Source organism: Hemiscyllium ocellatum, chromosome 11 (assembly GCF_020745735.1).
Source record: "Hemiscyllium ocellatum isolate sHemOce1 chromosome 11, sHemOce1.pat.X.cur, whole genome shotgun sequence".
In the NCBI taxonomy this organism is placed as follows: domain Eukaryota; kingdom Metazoa; phylum Chordata; class Chondrichthyes; order Orectolobiformes; family Hemiscylliidae; genus Hemiscyllium; species Hemiscyllium ocellatum.
In genome coordinates, this window is record NC_083411.1 from 13127822 (window position 1) to 13146621 (window position 18800).

Here is an 18800-nt window from a genome sequence, read left to right on the forward strand (position 1 = left end):
ACACATACATATATCATAAACACATAGAAGCATACTATCATTCAGCCCTTCAATTCTACACTGACATTCAGTATGTTCATGATTGATTATCCAACTTTCTCCCCTTTGATCCTTTTAGCCCAAAGAATTGTCAGGGTTCAGAACAGAAATACACAGATGGTCTCAATAGGCTGGGGCAATTTTCCTCTGGGACGTTGGAGGCGGAAGTGTGATATTGTAAAGGTTTACAAAATCGTGACGGGTGTGTATAGGGTGAATAGCCTAGGTCTTCTTCCCCAAGGTGAGGGAGTCCCAACCTAGAGAGCATAGGTTTAAGTTGAGAGGGGAAAGATTTCAAAGGGACCTAAGGGGCAACGTTTTCATGCAGAAGGTGGTGTGTGTTTGAAATGAACTGTTAGAGGAAGTGATGGAAGCTGATACAAATACAACATTTAAAAGGCATCTGGATGGGTATATGAATAGGAAGGGTTTCAAGTGATATGGGCCAAATGCTGGTACATGGGATGAGATGAATTTAGGATATTTGGCCAGCATGGACGAGACGGGCCAAAGGGTTTGTGCCTGTGCTGTACATCTCTGTGACTCTGCTCCTTCTTGAAAATGTTATCGTCTCAGCCATTTTCGATGACTGTCAAGAGAATGAAAATTCTCCTCATATCGGACCCCATTTTGAATGCAACCTATTTTCATCATCCTTTACATCACAGCATTCCAGATTGCAATAATTTGAGGCATAAAGGGGAACAAAAAACAAATCTCCTGGCTTCTCTGTTGTATATCATTACCATACCAACCTTATGTAAAGCTATGCTTTAAGATTACTTTGAATAGCATGCACACGGAGGAAAAGTACACTCCAGCAACTATAAGTGATATTACCTCTTAACTTAGAAAAGTCATGCTGAACCAGAAAACATATTCTGAAGACTTGCAATATCCTGCTGGGTTATTACACTGCATGGAAACAACACAGATAGTTTGTATAAAGAGCTAAACAAATTTTAAAGGAAATGGGATTGTAAAAGTTATTCAAATAATTAATGAATGAATGGATGAAATCATGCTTCATTGAAAGCCTCTCTAACCATGAATTGATCAAGCTTTTGAAATTGAAATCATTTGCTCCGTGCATGAAAAACTAATGAGAGAATCATAAAACAGGTGTTCTACAGCAGATACAGCATCTACGACTTGATGTGTTTGTCAGACGGACACAACTTTCAGTGAGGTCAGATCTCGGAATGGCTTTCATATTCATCACTGCATCTCATCTCTGGGGAGTCACTGACATTATGCCAATGTCACTGGATTAAAAATCCAGAGCTCCTGGCTAATGTTGAGGGAACGCAGGTTCAAATCTCACTGGTAGATGGTGAAAGTTGAATTCAGTTTGAACAAAATCTAGAATTATAAATTTATCATCTGTGTGATTTTTATAAAATAAGAGGACTTTTGGGAAGGGCTGACTGACACGTGACCCAAAGCAATGTACTTGACTCATAACTCCCCTCTGAAATGATCCTAACTAGCGCTGGGGTGAAAAGGGCAATTGGGACTGGTAATAAATACAGCTCCAGTCACTTCCACATGGCATGAATGGATTAATAACAAACAAATTAATTCACAGGCTGAGGCAATGCTTCATAGGGAACTAACGCCCAATCAGTGTCTTGTGTGTCTGGTCAGGAAAGACAAGGAGGATATTTAACCAGAGAAAGTATCACAGGTCAACTTAATTCCATCCTCACTCGAACTGAACATTCCTCAGGCCTTGAAAGAACCTGACTTACACACTTTCATCTATTTACATCGATACAAACATGCACAGATTTTGCATGTCTGCCATTCAGCCCTGCAGGCCCACTCCATCATTCAATAAGAACATGGCTGATCTGTTTGCTTGTTAAATTCCATATTCCCATCTACTGCATAACCTTACATTCTTATTAGGCACCGACTCACCCACACAGGAGGTCGATTTGATTCCCTGTTGAACAAGAATCTCCCAACCTCCTACCATAAAAAATATTCAGTATTCCATCTCCAATGTCTTCTGAAGCAAAGCGTTCCAAAGGGTCTCGATCCACTTTATGGCTGACAAATTGCACACTTGACTCTTTTACACTTTCACATGCATTTTCTTTTGTCTCTTCAGACCACAGTGGGAGTCAGATAGGGGTTTTGAAGCAGCCTGATGCATGTGTTTGTGGAAATGGATTGATTTCTCCAACTCTATTCCGATCCCCAATCTTAAAAGGCTCCTTAAATCTCTTTGCTCCTTTCCCTCACTTTCCCTTCTCCCATGTCAACCCACCTGACCTCGGATTGCTTAAGCCACCCAATGTCTGCATGTGTTCTGCATGCCCTCTGATCATCCATGCCACTTATATTCCACTACTACAGCCTCCATTGGGCATTCCAAGTGAGTGCCTATGGACCCTCATTCGATTCTGTAAAATATTAATGAAAAATGTTTCATATTCCTGGAGTGGGTGGGGCATGAACCACTTAACATTTAAGAGAATCTTTATGTCATGAAAACTAAGAGAAAAATACATTTGATTTGATTTCACTTTGATTTATCATTGTCAAATGATAGGCAGTAGTAAAGGCAGCTCACAGCTAACAAGGGCATACAGATCATCGGGTGCTTAGTCAGAATGAGGCATACGAAGTTATGACTGCACACGAGGAACACAAAGGCGAGGTCGTTATCAGATCTGAAATTAGAGACGTCTGTTTAACAGCCTAATAACAGCAGGGAAGAAGTTGTTCTTGAACCTGTTGATGCGTGTGTTCAGGCTTCTGTATTCTCTGTTTGATGGAAGAGTTTGCAGGAGAGCATTGCCAAGGTGGGAGGGGTCTTTGATGATGTTAGCAGCCTTTCTGCAGCAATGAGAAGTGTAAATGGAGTCCATGTTGCCATGTTAAAAAAAATCGTGAAATCTTATCAGCTTGTGACAACAAGCCAGGAACCACATGAATGGCGCAGTTTGATATTTGTGATCTATAGCTTTATATATTGTCCTGGTTTCTCTTTTTGAAGACAGGTTTTAAGGCAGAGGTACCGAGCTGTCCACTGCAAACTCGTAAACAACTTGTAAGGTCTTGGGACATTTCTTTTTAATGTTAGAACAATAGAAGCAGCCTGAATGGGTATGGTCAGGCTCACACAGAGCCAAAATCTTTAGTTTCAGCTTTCAGCAGTTGCTACTGGAGTCTCTTGGTTACAGTTAAAAGCTGAGAGTTCTCTTCCTGTGCTCGAGTTGCATGTGAGTCAATCTGTTTTACAGAATTTTGCCAAAGGTGGGTTTCTGAGATGTTACTATATTGGAACAGTTAATTAGTAATAGTTACTGTATCTGTTATTTTGGTAAGCATTTCAATAGAGTTACAGTTAAGCCAATTCTTTTATTTGTTGTATTTTAACTATAGAGTATGAATAAAATATGTTTTGCTTCAAATCTAGTAGTTTGACCAATTGAATTACATCTGAAAGACAATGTACTTAAAATATAAAAAAAAAGTTGGAGTCCAGACTGTCTTCTGAATATACTTTGAGGGGGTTTGATCTGGTATATAACTATATTACAACTTTAAAAACTGCCACTTGTTATCAGATAAATTGAACACTTCAGAGTGTTGAAATCAGTTAACATTTGAAACTCAGTACAGCATTGACAATCGCTGCAGCTGTCCAAACAGGAGACTTCTCTCTGGAAAGGAGACAACAGGTGCTTTGTTCAATTTCAAAGCAGAGTTTCTGTGAATCCATGTTTAGAAACAAATGGTTCATTTTCTTTCAATGGCAAAACCAGGTCTTTTTATTAACCAGATGAGTATAACTCCCAGTAGAAAAGATGATAACACAGACAGACAAGATTTTGATATATTTTTCACTGCACTTCAGTGTTTCTCCATTAGGTAAAGTACTACAATGCATGTTGATACACTCGATTGATTTGTGCAAGTCGTCAGCTTGCCTTTTAAGGGACAGATCCTTATAATGATTAATTGCATAAAAAATACAACTGCATTAGAATATACCACTTATAAATCCTATTGAGAGATGTGAAAATACTTTGCACTTAACTTTCAGGTCCCACACCTCTCAGCAGACACTCCATTTTCTTCATGGATCCTCAAATCTGCTGTGCTTTTAATAAAGTCAGATGTCACATGACACCAGGTTATATTTCAACAGGCTTAAAATCACAGGCTTTCGGAGTATTGCTCCTTTGTCAGCTGAAGTCAGTTATGAAGGAACAGCACTTGGAATGCCTTTGATTTCAAATAAACCCGTTCAGCTATGACCCGGTATCAAGTGACTTCTGACTTCGTCCACCCCTGTCCAACACCAGCACCTCCACATTTTGCTTTTTTTAGGATTCTGAAACCCCATCCCATCAGGCAACAATGTTGCATGGGGAGCAATTTGGTTTTTGATGCCATTTGCAGTGAGGAACCTAATCTCAGCAAGGCCGAGTGAGCCACACCAGCCCCAGAATTTTGCCACAATGGAAGCTTTCTGCGTCATGGCAAACCTCTCATTTTCTTGGATGCCTTGTGTTACTCACTGCATTCTCTGAAATCTGGGTTTGGAATCCTGAAGTGTTGAGCTGAGAGTGTGGTGATGTCACCGGCTTAGACCATGCCTGTTTACAGGAAACTTCGATGGATAGGTGGCCAATTACAAAGGGGGTTCGGTTTCCATGGCGCAGAGTTGTTTTTCCCTGTTCTGTATCCCCGACCTAGAAACAAAAATCTGGACCCCGGTGCATCGAAGCCCAGAAAAAGGCCAGAAGGAAATGGTTGGCATGTGCAGGAAATTTGGCCCTCCTCTAAAAATAAACTTTACTGTGGGTCATTTGCACACCAGCTGCCTCAGAAAAATGATTCAAATACAGAGCCCCAAATCTCTTTGTCTCTATTTGTCTCACATTTACACACACTCATTCACTCACATATACTCACTCACTCTCATGCACACACACTCACTCATATTCACTCTCTCTCTCACACACTTACACATACACTAACACAGGCACTGACTCAAATACACACACACTCTCACACATAAACACCTCACTCACTCCCTTACTCCCTCACTCAATACCTCACTCACTCAATCCATTACTCTCTTTCTCACTACCTCACTCACCCACTACATTAATCCTTACCTCACCCATTCTTCCTCACTCAGTCTCATTGTCATTCCCATAATTACTCCCTCACAAAAACTCTAATAGGAGCTACCGATGTGGAATTGTAGAAATGATTGATGTAAATTGAACCCAGAAATATGGAGGCTTGTTATTTATAGTTTGTTATTTAATAACACTAATTGTAGTGGACAGAGAGAGATGCTTATGTCTTCCCATGGATCGTGACTAATTATGTTATAGTGTTCCCCTCACTTCACAAAAGATCACCTTATTCAGCTGAGAGCAGGGAACAGGCTTTGGGCTTTTACAGGCTCCTGTCTTAGGACGTTGGGAACCTTTAAAGTAATGCCTTGTAGTCATCCAATGTAGCTGTTATTTTGAGCTGTTTTAGTATTGAGAGCATGATTGGTGCTTTGGAGGTTCATTGGCCAAGGAGCATTTCGAAAGTGACACATTTCTGTGTTGCCGGAAATGCTTCCCAGTTTATTCAGCATCAGTAAACTGAACAGTTACATCAGTATTTCAGTCGTGCAAGAGAGTGAGTCTGAAAAATTAACCAGTTGGTCCGAGTTTACATTTTCTGTTCTATAAGGAATCCAAAGAGTACTCAAGTGATGCCACACATTGGCACTCTGCCCTGGGTCTTCAGGCCATTGTTCATCTATCTCATAGAACAAGCCTCTTCCTTCATCTAAGGTTTTGTGTCATTACAGATATAGGCCTCGGAGGTCCTAGCTGGAGAGGAAACATCTTAGCTGGGGTGAGGCTTGGAGGAGGTGGGGTGGGACAGGGATGCATTCTTTCAAAGAACTAATCAAACTCCTAACTACTTCCAGGGGACAACTAAAGCTGGGCCAAAGCTAAACAGATTCCCACAAGCAAACAAAAAATAAATACATCAATAACTCAGCTTGGATTACCAATGATTGAATGGTGAAGGAAAAGGAGTGGTAGGCTTTCTCTTTCTTATATTTACATCTGGATATTTATGGGAGGCCACATCCTACTCTGTGTAAAGGCCAAGTGTCACTTGTCTGGCAATGCCCAGTAAATCCCACTGCAGAGGAAATGGACGAAATCCATCTTCTGCCTCATTATTTTTGAGAGCAAAGTATTCCCCAATGATTACTGGTTGGTTCAGAATTGTGTCTTCTATAATTATCTTTATGACTGGTAAGTCGAATTTATAACTCTCACACTAAATGCTTGTATGAGTAAAGGCTAGAAATACTATCAGCCACATTTTGAATGAGAATCAATCAAAGACATAATAATATGTGACAAGAATAATAGTTTCCTTTTGCAGGGAAAGTGATACATCCAGTTTCTCTGGATTATATTTGCTCATCAATAAAGTAAGAGCCAATGCTGAGAGGGTCTGTTTCTGTTTTGCCCATGGTCAGTGATTTATCATGAATAGAAAAATTGACAGACAATAATTGGTGAGAACCCCAACAACTTTAATTTCCCTCTAAACCATGCACCATCCCTGACATGGAGCTATATCGCCATTCTTCACTGTTGCGGGGTGTCAAACATGGAACTCTCTTCCCAACAGCACTGTGCGCACCCTTTTACTGCAAAGACTGAAGGGGTTCAAGAAGGCAGATCACCACCATATTCTCCACAACAATTGGGGATGAGCAATAAATGCTGACCCAGCCAGTGACACCCACATCCCACAAATAAATTGAAAGATAATCAAGTTAACATTGCACCTGACTTGGGAATTAATCTATGTTACAATTGTCAAGTGTTCAACTTTATTTTTATAGTGGACAAGAGTTTTCAGGTTGTGGTAAACCAGAGTCTAGTTTCTAATTGTGCATCACTGGGTGTTATTATTTTAAAAATGTACGGGATTACTGACACTGGAAGATGGCTTTGCCATTCTAAATCGAGATAAATGCTTCACTTAAACTGATATGGAAATGTTTGATGACATAGATAGGTGACTAAGTTATTTGGCTTATTAGTGTTCTACAGATTAATGATCTGGGTTACATTTGCAGGCAATTTCTTTGGCTCTGAGACTGAATCCATCAATTTTAATGCAGATAAATAATATATAATTTATTCTGGGAAGTAGAGCTTGTTTTAGTCAATTTATATTCCTCCCGAAAGTGATCGATCAGATAGCTACTGTTTGCCAGACAGTTGATAAATATATAGTGTGATAATACAATGGCTTTAAGAGGTATATTTTGATCTTTTTTAATGAAGAAAGTTTGAAAGAGAAATGAAAAGTAGTCTGCTCAAAGTAAACAGCTTGTGAGGCCTTGTTTATTTTTGAAGTTGGAATAATAGAAGCAGCCTGAATGGGTGGGGTCAAGCTCCCACAGAACCAGGAATTTTATTTTACTCTTCAGTAGCAGTTGCTGGGATCTTGAAGCTGGATTTGGATGCTCTTATTTCTCTCTCTGCTCCAGCTAAAAGCTGGGGCTTCTCTTCCTGCCAAGAGAATTGCGTGTGAGACAATCTATTTTCTAAATTAGCCTTTTTCCAATAATGTGTTTTGGGGGATCTGTTTATCCCTCTAAACCTTTCCTATTCATATACCCATCCGGATGCCTTTTGAATGTTGTAATTGTACCATCCTCCACCACTTCCCCTCGCAGCTTATTCTATTCACACACCACCCTCTGCATGAAAAGGTTGTCCCTTAGGTCCCTTTTAAATTTTCCCTTTCACTTTAGTTTTGGACTTCCCTACTGTGGGGAAAAGACCTTGTCTATTTACCCTATCTATGCCCCTCATGATTTTATAAACTTCTATAAGGATACCTCTGAACCTCAGCTTCAGCCTATTCAGCCTCCATAATAATTGTTTTTGTTAAAGATTTTGTTTTTAAATATATATGTATATAATCTGGATTCATAAATCCAAAATTATAAATGTTGATCCATAATCCAATTATTATGGATCAAACCATGCCCCGCTCAAAATATATGAAGAAGATAGCTTAGATCCTAACTTTTTCTTATTTTAAAGGTAAGTGTACGGTATTGCATTCCAGATACATTTGATTAGTCAATTAACTCAACATTAAGCAAAATACACTTTATTTTTATGCTATGGTTAAACTACAGACAAAACAAATTTTTTTAAAAATTGGCTTAACTGTTTTTATTTCTTAGACCAAACTCCAATGTCCAGAGATGCTTGAAACTACACAGCGCAGGCAGGCAGCTGTGAAAGTTCACTGTTCCTTTTCCCACCTCCCATTTGATATCTGCTCTCCTTCCTTTTTCAAAGTACCATTGTTTAGACTTTTTTTCCAAAGTTCCAAAACAATACAACAGCTTATAACGCAGAAACTCCTGCTCCAAGAAATCAAAGAAATCAGCTCCAACACTGAAAAAAAAACTCAAAAAAGCAGTAGCTCTTACTGCCACAGTTTTCTCTTTCCCCCATCTTGGATTTACAAGGATGTTGCCGGGGTTGGAGGGTTTGAGCCGTAGGGAGAGGATGAATAGTATAATTCTCTTGATTGCAGTTGTCTCACTTTTTGAATATTTTTTGAAAAGATACTCAAATGTATGTTCCTTACTAAATTGTTTTGGTAACACAAATCTGTGCTGCTTTGATTCAATGAAAATGCAGTCAGGATGGAAAAATATAGGAGAAGTAACTTGTATGTACAGGCACCTTGAGTGGTGCATCAACATTGAACCCTGCTCTATCTGCCATCCCCTCTAAACCCCTCTCAAGTGCAATATTCATACAAAGTTACTTGGTTGTATTGAATTTGTTGAATTGATAGATGTGTTCCCAAAGCTAAAAGCAAGAATGCCAAACTTCAAAACCTCGCAACAGTTTATGACACAAGGGAAAAAAAACCTATCCTGGCCAGTTTCTATTCAGTCATTCAACCCATTTTTGAATGATGTCACAGGAGAAGTTGTCTAGCATACAAACAAGTGTAGCTGGGTGAAAGAGGGGGTTGGTTGATCGGAGACTGGCTCAGCTTCCTATCAAGGAAGAAATGTAGTCCTAGTGGATGATTGCAGTACACTGAGATTGTATGTCCATGGTGAAACGAAAATAGTCAGTCAAGCAACTGGAAACAGTGAGGAAGGCATTGGAGGAGTTAGGTTAGAAAGAGAATTGGAAAGGGAATAGAAAAGGGAATTGAGATGGGAAGAAACCTGCTCTTTGAGTTGAAGATAGATGGGAACGAATGGATTTTGCCAACACTGGCTCTGGACAAACAGAAGGACCATTAGCAAGTTGGCAGTGAAAATGAGCTTTGAGAGCTCTTTACCAAAGTCACTGTATTGAAATAGTGCCTCCAGGTTTCCTGTCCCATTGGGGAATGAGAGTGGGGTGATACACTTTGATTTTTGCCTGGATGATACATGAGTAAGGTGGTGGATGGAAGGGCTAGAGGCTGGATGAGTGAGTCAGATGCGCAGAAGATGGATGAGGTGGTGCTGGTCTAGTTGTGTTAAGTGGGTGGTTGGGTGTGAAGGAGTAGTCCAGGTGGATCAGGATTGGTAGTGGGGGAGTAGTTTGGGGAGTCAGTAAGAGACATTGGAGAGTCACTTCTGCAGTTACGCAGGAGTGGAACAAAGATGTTTCAACTCTGAATTATCAGAGACCAAAAGATCCAAACCATTGACTATGAATTTCGGACGAAAGATCATTGACCTGGAACTGCTTTCTTGTCTAGTCTAAAACTTCTGATCGAGATTTGTTAAAACTGGAACATTTAATCACATGGCTTGGAAAGGGTGGACGCTAGGAAATGTTTTCCGTTAGGCAAGGTGACTAGGACAGCCTTAAAATTAGAGGGGGTCAATTCAGAACAGAAATGCGGAGACATTTCTTCAGCTAGAGAGTGGTGGATCTGTGGAATTCATTGCCGCAGAGTGCAGTGAAGGCCAGGACACTAAATGTGTTCAAGGCAGAGATTGATAGATTCTTGATGTGTCGAGGAATTAAGGGCTACGGGGAGAATGTGGGTAAGTGGAGTTGAAGTGCCCATCAGCCATGATTGAATGGCGGAGTGGACTCGATGGGCTGAATGGCCTTACTTCCACTCCTATTTCTTATGGTCTTATGGTTTTATTAAACAATACTAAACCAAAGCATGTTGTAACAGAGCAGCTCATCACCACCTTCTCAACTAGGGATGGGTAATGTGACATCCCCATCCCACAAATAATTTAATTAGCTGTTGTAGTTTTAGATGGAGGTCACCATGTTAATATCCTGCATGTTTTCCATTAATTTTCAACAAAATACAAGGTTCAGTACAAAAGCCGTAATTGAGTTGCCTGTCCACGTCCTAGCACAATTAATATATTGTTTTACGGCTGATGGGAAATATAGGTTAATTAATAGGTAAGTTAAAGTGACCAAGTGAATTGAGACACTAGTAAGAGAACCTGTTCTTCTGACTGGGTTCTTATCGGGTATTTTTAACCAAGCCCATTCAGAGGTGTTGCTACAGGCAGTTTGCAGGGTTGCAAACGATTTCTATTCTGGAGTCTGTTCTTGGGTCAATTGGTATGCAAGTTGGAATAAAATGCAGGACAATGGAAAGCAGATGTTCTTAACATACAAGAAATGATCATGTGTTGGGTTTTTAAAATGACAACCATGCATGGGATCATTTTTGTAAGTCCAAGCATTCATAAGTCAGACTTTCAGACATAAAGAACCCACTCAGATACATTTCTCAACTGCAAGGCCCAAAATTAGTGACATTACCACTGCTCCAGTAGACCCCTCTCTGTGAGTTCTCATTTCTACTGCTTAGCACCAGTAAACTGGCTTGATCGTGATACTGAAGTGCTGAATTATCCACTAATGATTCTAGCCGTTCCTTCCTAGAAAGTGTCAAAAGTTTATCTGCAGTCTGTTGGTTTCGATTTATTTCAGATGGTATCGGTTTCACTGTTGTCTGCATTGTACATTTGTTTAGGTGAGCAATGAGGAAGATGTTCTGCAAGTTTAATTATTATGTAGCACTAATTATCTGATAACAAGTTCCTCTGACATGAGGGACAATTAGAATCTTCAATTGGACCATAAAAGTAAGTCAGTAATTAAATCTTTTGTAACATTATTTAATGAGATAATGATTTTAGTGACAAGAATCACCACTTGAATTTTTTTTTATTGCTCAGCAGTCTTAGAGAAAAAATACTCTTCCAACTTAGGGTGATTCAACCTCTGCAAATTGCTGCATTCATTCAAAACCTTTGTTTCCTGACATTTTTCTAATTGGTCTCAATAGAAAGGGTGTTTGCCAACACATATCTTACAGTGGAAACCTTTATGTCCAGGTATTGGGAAAGAGACCACTTTCCTGCATTTCTTGGCATGAATGGACCTCAGGTTGTAAACCCAGCAAATCTGTACTTCCACGACTGACTGTAGACCCTTTCACTGCTGCATTTGTGCAAACTGTGCTTATATCTTCTTTAATGTAGAAGATAAAGAGAATGCTAGAGCCATACAATGTTCATGACACAGGAGAAGGCCGTAGGCCTATCACTTTGCTGAAGGAAAAGGTAAAGTTACCATTGTCCTGCTGGACCATAGAGCTGCTCTCTTATTAGAGAGAGAGAGAGAGAGAGAGAGAGAGAGAAAAAGAGAGTTATAGAGTCATTGAGATGTACAGCATGGAAACAGACCCTTCGGCCCAAACCATCCATGCCGACCAGATATCCCAACCCAATCTAGGCCCACCTGCCAGCACCCGGCCCATATCCCTCCAAACCCTTCCTATTTATATACCTATCTAAATGCCTCTTAAATGTTGCAATTGTATCAGCCTCCACCACTTCCTCTGGCAGCTCATTCCATACACGTACCATCCTCTGCACGAAAAAACTGCCCCTTAGGTCTCTTTTATATCTTTCCCCTCTCAACCTAAAGCTATGCCCTCTAGTTCTGCACTCTCCGACCCCAGGGAAAAGACTTTACCTATTTACCCTATCCATGCCCCTCATAATTTTGTAAACCTCTATAAGGTTACCCCTCAGCCTCCGATGTTCCAGGGAAAACAGCCCTAGTCTGTTCAGCCTCTTCCTATAGTTCAAATCCTCCAACCCTTTTCTGAACCCTTTCAAGTTTCACAATATCTTTCTGATAGGAAGGAGAGAGAAACTGGTGGTGATTTAACCTGGGGTCACCACATCTCAGGTGAGAGCAGAGTTTGAGAAGGACAGTCCTTTATGATAGCATCAGCCAGTGTGAGAATTAAACTCTCAATGTTGGTGTTACTCTGTGTTGCTACCCAGCTGACCAGCCTAGTGAACTGGCCAAACACAACACCACCCCTAACAAATAAGTGACCTTGTGCCTTGAATCTGTAGCCCTGTATTTATCTTTTCAGATAATGATCCAACGTCCTTTTGGAAAACTTCAACTGATCCTGCCCCATTCCACTCTCAATCAATTCATTCCAGATCTTAACCATTCACTATGAGAAATAGTTATTCCCCATCACTTCAAATTTATGTCCCTGTCAGAAATGGGATCAGTTTTATTTTATCTGTTCAATCCAGATGCCTTCAAATTTTGAATTCCTGTATCAAATCTCATCTCAACGTTTTCTCCTCCAATGAGAACAGTTGTAATATCTCCAGTTGTTCTACATAACTGCCCTCCCTCGTTTTTGAACCCATTTTTGTGCATCTTTTCTGCAATCTTCCCCAATGCCTGTTCAACTTTACAAAATAGTGTTCCCTAAAATCGAATACAAAACTCCAGTTGAGTCCAACCCAGACTTTGATTCAATGTTAAAATGATTTCCTTGTTTTTATATTCTCTGTTGCTATTGACAAGGCCCAGAATGCTGTGTATCTTATTGACCACACTCAACCAGCCCTAGCACCTTCAAGACTGAGCATGTAAATGCCCAGGTTCCTTTGTTCTGCACCTCTTTTAGACTTGTAGCCTTTTTAAAATTCTACCATGTTGAATCACTTCATACTTCTGTGCAAAGACGTTCACTTTTGCCACTTTTCCGCCCAACCCATTAACTTGTCAAGTTCTGCAATATCCTCCCCACAGTTTACAATTGTAAGATCACAGAATCCCTACAGTGCAGAAACAGACCACCCAGTCTGCACCAACCCTCTAAAGAGCATCCCACCCAGACCCTTGCACACACCCATCTCTGTAACCCCACTTGGAGTTTTATTACCACTGCTAACTCACCAAACCTACATATCCCTGGACACTACAGGGCAATTATTGGCCTGGCCAATACACCTAACCTGTGCATCTTTGGACTGTGGGAGGAAACCAGAGCACCTGGAGGAAACCCACGCAGACACAAGTTCCACACAGTTGGTCACCCAAGGCTAGAATTGAACAAGGGTACCGTACTCTGAGGCAGCCATGCCACAATGCCAACGAGCTTCTAAATTTTGTGCCATATGCAATTTTTGGAATTGTGTCTTATGCACAGCTTAGACCTATGCACATACATATAGCTACATATCAGGAAGACCAGTCACCAATCCCTGTGGAACTCCACTATAAATCTTCCTCCACGCCAAAGGACAACTAGATCTATGGACATACACACCAAGGTGCATCTGATCTGGTGTTCTTCCAAGGGTCTTAGCATTCAGTGTGTAATCCCTTGTCCTGTTAGACCTCCCAAAATGCATCACCTCACAGTTTTTTGGATTAAATTCTATTTGCCACTGTTCAGCCCATCCATATCATCATTTAGTCTAAGGCTTTCCTCCTTGCTATTTACCACACCAATAATTTTTCTGCTTTTGCAAATTTACTGATCAGATTTCCGACATCTGTGCCTAAATCACTAACGCATCTTACAGACAGAAAAAGGACCCAACACCAAACCAACGATAAACCACTGGACACAGATTTCTGTTTGGAATCATCAATATTGACCATGTTATCAAGTATATTTTCTATCTGACATCTGTTACAAGCATGCTGTTCTGCTTCAGCTTAATCTCGGTCTCTTTTGTCATCCAGGGAGCTCTTGATTTGTTTGCCTTATCTTTCTCCTTCAAGAGAATATGAGTTAACTGTGGTTGAATTATCTCTTCATTGAAGGAAGTCAGTTGTTATGTTCCTGTTTTGCCTGTAATCTTTTATTTCTAATTTATGAATGAAGTGTCACAAGGATTAGGGCCCCAAAGATTTACAATATATAATAATGATTAGGATAAGGAAAGTGAAGTTTACCAAAGACATTGAAGTAAATGGGATGACACAAAGAAAATGTGAACACATGAAGTGAATGGGTGAAAACTGAGCAGATAGAAAATAATATGGGAAAATGTGAGGTTATGCATTTGACAGGCAGAATAGAGGAACTGAATAATAGTTAAATAGCAAAAGACTGCAGAATGCTTCAGCATAGAAAGATATACGAAGTCCTCATGCATAAAGCACACAAAAAAGCTCATATACAATTTCAACATCTAATCGAGAAGACAAGTGACTTTTTTTCAAAGGGAATAGAGTCTTACTAAAATTATAGAAGACACTAATTAGACCACAGCTGAAATTCTGTGAATAATTTTGGTCTCATTCTCCGAGGAAAGGTAAACTGGAATTGGAGACAGTTGGAATTAGTGATAGTCCGAAGAAGGTTTGCTTGGTCATAGAGTCATAGTGTTGTACAACATGGAAACTGACCCTTCGGTCCAACTCGTCCATGCCAACCAGATATCCTAACCTCATCTGGTCCCATTTGCCAGCACTTGGCCCATATCCCCCTAAACCATTCCTATTTATATACCCATCCCGATGTCTTTTAAATGTTGTAATTGTATCAGCCTTCGCCACTTCCTCTGACAGCTTAAATTCCATCTTATTGCTCTAAAAAGACAGTGCTCCAGGCTAACTTAGTACTTATGGCTTTCTTTTTTTAAATTTAATAAAGAGACAGATCTCCATAAAACATAAAATCATGAAAGAACCCACTCTACTCACCATTGTAGACTTATAGCAAGGTTACATGTAAAAGCCATGCACTTATCTGTTCCTATGTTGTGCGTTCTCCCACACAGGTTCCTTCAGCTGTGAATTTCGCTGTTTGTTAATTTTTCCTATACACACTTTGATGTCCAGCAGAGATACATGAAAGATTGGGGTATGGAGGGAGTGTCTTGGAGGAGAGGTGTGTAGGCTTGTACTCATTGGCATCTAGAAGTATCTGAAGTTGCCTTATTGAAACATATAAGATTCTTAGTTAACTTAATAGGGGAGATGTGGAAAGATGGTTAGAGTATCTCAAACTAGTGGAGATAATCTAAGATTAAGGGATTGCACATTCAAAGCAGAGGTTGGAAGCTCAGAGTTAGAACAAACAGAGTTGTAGTCTCTGGTTTGTTACCCGTGCCACGTGATAGAGAGTCGAGGAATAGGGAGAGAGAGCAGTTAAATGCGTGGCTACAGGGATGGTGCAGGAGGGAGGGATTCCAGTTTCTGGACAACTGGGGTCCTTTCTGGGGAAGGTGGGACCTCTATAAAAAGGATGGGCTACACCTGAACCTGAGGGGCACCAGTATCCTTGGGGGGAGGTTTGCTAGTGCTCTTTGGGAGGGTTTAAACTAACTCCGTGGGGGCATGGGAACCAGGACTGTAGCTTTAGGGTACAGGACCTTGAGTGTAGGGAGGTTAGGAATAATGCAGTGATCTCTAAGGAGGGTGCCTGTAAGCAGAAGGGTGGATTGAAGTGTGTATACTTCAATGCCAGAAGTATAAGGAATAAGGTAGGTGAACTTGCAGCGTGGGTTGGTACCTGGGACTTCGATGTTGTGGCCATTACAGAGACGTGGGTAGAACAGGGACAAGAATGGCTGTTGCATGTTCCAGGGTTCAAATGTTTTAGTAGGATCAGACATGGGGGTAAAAAAGGGGGAGGCGTGGCATTACTTGTCAAAGATAGTATCACAGCAGTGGAATGGACGATGGAAGAGGACTTGCCATCTGAGGTAGTTTGGGCTGAGGTTAGAAATAGGAAAGGTGAGGTCACCCTGTTAGGTGTTTTCTACAGGCCTCCTAATAGTCCTAGAGAAGTAGAGGGTAATATTGCGAGGATGATTCAGGAAAAGAGTGAAGGTAGCAGGGTGGTTGTTATGGGAGACTTTAACTTCCCAGATATTGACTGGGAGAGCTATAGCTCGAGTTCATTAGATGGGTCGGTGTTTGTACAATGTGTGCAGGAGGGTTTCCTGACACAATATGTCGACAGGCCAACAAGAGGGGAGGCTATATTGGATTTGGTTCTAGGTAATGAACCAGGCCAGGTGTTAGACTTGGAGGTAGGTGAGCACTTCGGGGACAGTGACCACAACTCGGTGACTTTTACTTTAGTGATGGAGAGGGATAAGTGTGCGCCGCAGGGCAAGAGTTATAGCCGGGGGCAGGGAAATTATGATGCAGTGAGGCATGACTTAGGATGTGTGGATTGGAAAAACAGGCTTCAAGAGAAGAACACTAATGAGATGTGGGGATTGTTCAAGGAGCAGCTACTGCGTGTCCTCGATAGGTATGTACCAGTCAGGCATGGTGTAAAGGGTCTTGTGAGGCAGCCGTGGTTTAGTAAGGAATTGGAGTCCCTTGTGAAAGGGAAGAAGGCGGCATATGTAAAGATGAGGCGTGAAGGTTCAGTAGGGGCGATTGAGAGTTATAAGGTAGCCAGGAAGGAGCTAAAGAGGGAGCTAAGAGAAGCGAGAAGGGGACATGAAAAGTCTTTAGCTGGTAGGATTAGGGAAAACCCAAAGGCTTTCTATAGGTATGTCAAGAATAAAAGGATGACTAGGGAAGGTATCGGTCCAGTCAAGGATAGTAGTGGGAAGTTGTGTGTGGAGGCGGAGGAGATTGGAGAGACATTAAATCAGTACTTTTCATCAGTATTCACTCAGGAACAGGACACTGTTGCTGATGTGAATATGGAATCACAAATAATTAGAATGGATGCCCTGGAAATATGCAGGGAAGAGGTTTTGGGAATATTGGAAAGGATGAATATAGATAAGTCTCCTGGGCCTGATGGCATTTACCCCAGGATCCTATGGGAAGCTAGGGAGGAGATAGCAGAGCCATTGGCCTGGATTTTTATGTCGTCATTGTCAACGGGAATAGTACCAGAGGACTGGAGGATAGCGAATGTGGTCCCATTGTTCAAGAAAGGGAGTAGGGATAGCCCTAGTAACTATAGGCCAGTGAGTCTGACTTCAGTGGTGGGCAAAGTCTTAGAGAGAATGGTAAGGGATAAGATTTATGAACATCTGGGTAGGAATAACGTGATCAGGGATAGCCAGCATGGTTTTGTGAAGGGCAGGTCGTGCCTCACAAACCTTATTGAGTTCTTTGAGAAGGTGACTAAGGAAGTGGACGAGGGTAAAGCAGTAGATTTTGTGTATGTGGATTTTAGTAAGGCGTTCGATAAGGTTCCCCATGGTAGGCTAATGCTAAAACTACAGAGGTATGGCATTGAGGATACATTAGATGTTTGGATTAGGAATTGGCTGGCTGGAAGGAGACAGAGGGTAGTAGTTGATGGATTATGTTCATCTTGGAGCGCAGTTACTAGCGGTGTACCACAAGGATCTGTTTTGGGACCATTGCTTTTTGTTATCTTTATAAATGATCTAGAGGAAGGACTTGAAAGCTGGGTAAGCAAGTTTGCGGATGACACAAAAGTCGGTGGAGTTGTGGATAGTGAGGAAGGAAGTGGTAGGTTACAGCGGGATATAGATAAGTTGCAGAGCTGGGTGGAAATGTGGCAAATGGAATTCAATGTAGCTAAGTGCGAAGTCGTTCACTTTGGTAGGAATAACAAGATGATGGATTACTGGGCTAATGGTAGGCTACTTGGTAGTGTGGATGAGCAGAGGGATCTTGGTGTCCATGTACACAGATCTCTGAAAGTTGCCACCCAGGTAAATAGTGCTATGAGGAAGGCATATGGTGTACTGGGCTTTATTGGCAGAGGAATTGAGTTCCGGAGTCCTGAGGTCATGTTGCAGTTGTATAAGACTCTGGTGAGGCCTCGTCTGGAGTATTGTGTGCAGTTTTGGTCGCCATACTATAGGAAGGATGTGGAAGCTTTAGAACGAGTGCAGAGGAGGTTTACCAGGATGTTGCCTGGAATGGTAGGAAAATCTTATGAGGAAAGGCTGAGGCACTTGGGGCTGTTCTCATTGGAGAAGAGAAGGTTTAGGGGAGATCTGATAGAAGTGTATAAGATGATTAGGGGTTTAGATAGGGTAGATACTAAGAACCTTTTACCGCTAATGGAGTCAGGTGTTACTAGGGGACATAGCTTTAAATTAAGGGGTGGTAGGTATAGGACAGATGTTAGGGGTAGATTCTTCACACAGCGGGTTGTGAGTTCATGGAATGCCCTGCCCGTATCAGTGGTGAACTCTCCTTCTTTATGGTCATTTAAGCGGGCATTGGATAGGCATTTGGAAGTTATTGGGCTAGTATAGGTTAGGTAGGATTCGGTCGGCGCAACATCGAGGGCCGAAGGGCCTGTACTGCGCTGTATCCTTCTATGTTCTATGTTCTAGATGAAAAGGGCAATTTTTCTCTCAGAGGGTTGTGAAGTTTGTTGAGGCTCAATCATTTTATATATTCAAGGTTGAGATCGGCATTTTTAATCCATGATCTTTGCACTAT